Source organism: Cololabis saira, chromosome 12, assembly GCF_033807715.1.
Source record: "Cololabis saira isolate AMF1-May2022 chromosome 12, fColSai1.1, whole genome shotgun sequence".
Lineage (NCBI taxonomy): Eukaryota > Metazoa > Chordata > Actinopteri > Beloniformes > Belonidae > Cololabis > Cololabis saira.
Genome location: NC_084598.1, coordinates 3,803,803 through 3,805,517, shown reverse-complemented (window position 1 = coordinate 3,805,517; position 1,715 = coordinate 3,803,803).

Genomic DNA, 1,715 nt, shown 5'->3' with positions numbered 1-1,715 from the left:
AAATGTTCACTCTCGTTACCATATGTTCCTGTCACTCAAGCAGACCCACAGGGGAACACCAACACAACCCTAGAGTATCATTGATACTCTGATATTTTGAAATGCTTAGCATTTTTTAAATGATTATGTTATTTTACTTTACTTTTTAAAATACAATTACATTTGATTTTGTTTTCTTTAGATGCAAATGGTATAAGGCTCTGCTATCTGTGTGTCTTAGTAACAAAGCACATGCCTCGTAATCTAAGGACCAGATGAGATGTGGGTCACATGAGAGGGATAGTGGTGGTGTCGACTGCCCAGTCAAAGACATAGTGTTAAAGGAGTTAATTCAGGGTTTAATTTGATTCAGTTCATAAAAAAAGATTTTAAGGAAGGGTTACTGCAAAGAGTGACTGCGTTTCCATGCATCAATAACCCTTTTAAAACCCGAATATTGGCAATAACCCGAATTTGCACGGCCATGTAAACACCAATAACCCCTTTGAATAACCCGAATTTGCTCATATTCGGGTTTTTAAAACCCGAATATTGGGTCATGTAAACGCCCAACATCCCCATCAAACGGAACAGGAATTTGTTTTCTGCACATGCTCTGTTCACAAGGAATCCTGGTCTTTTGAGTCCAGGAAGTTCTTATAAACACGGAGAAACAAGACCAGGAGGAGACTAATCACTTCATAAATGTAATGAAGGATATGAACATTTCTGCATTTGTAGACGGTAGAAAGTACCGGGATAGAAGTTTTATAGAAGGTGAGAGAAAAGTTGCGCGAAGCAGCATTTGTTTTGAATTTGGATACAGGAAGAAGAAGCAGAAATGACGGGAATTGTGTCATGATGTTCTCCGTGCGTCGCTGGTTTGATCCAGATATCCTGAATGATTAATTACCATGTAAACGGAATATTCCCAATGTTTCAGTAACCGGAATATTAGCAATAACCAGAATTTTGACTGCATGTAAACGTAGTCATTGTTCAGAAAGCAGGAGCATAAAGGGTTTGGAGAATGGCCTTCGCAAGGAGACCTTTGAGTTCACAATTAATATGTTGAATAGTTTAAAAAAACAGTGAGGTACAATTAAAAAAAAACTCAACAGTAAAAACAAAACTATAACAACAATCACTACAGTGATCTTGAAATGGCCACAGAGAAACAAAAACATGTTTTACCAACATCCATCTACTGTATCCTATACATAAATAACTTATAATAGCACAGATATCTGTCCTCTATTATTTGGATTATTTCATTGGCTGTCCACGAATACTGTCAAAATTATTAACTCTTCAAGTCAATGGGTTCCCAAACTTATGAATAGGTAAGTGTATCTGAACAACTTCATCATTTCAGTTTAAATGGGAGTTAAGGGATTTTTGGATCATGTCCGTTGATATTTGAATCAAAACATTAACAAAACAGAAAATGTTCATACCTCCCTTGCCATTGTCTTTCACAATTAAATAAACAAATAAATACTAGAATTAATAAATAGTCCACGAACTAAACAAATATGACACTTTAAAAAACACAAAATAAATGAATACAATCTATATTTTTTAAATGACAACTTATTTATTTCATGACACTATTATTTCATAATGGTATATTTTATATGAGTGAGACTTTTAATTTGTAATACCACATTTATGTATTTCATGACACTTTGATTTCAGGGATCTTTTTATTACATTTTCTTACCTTGAAATGAAGG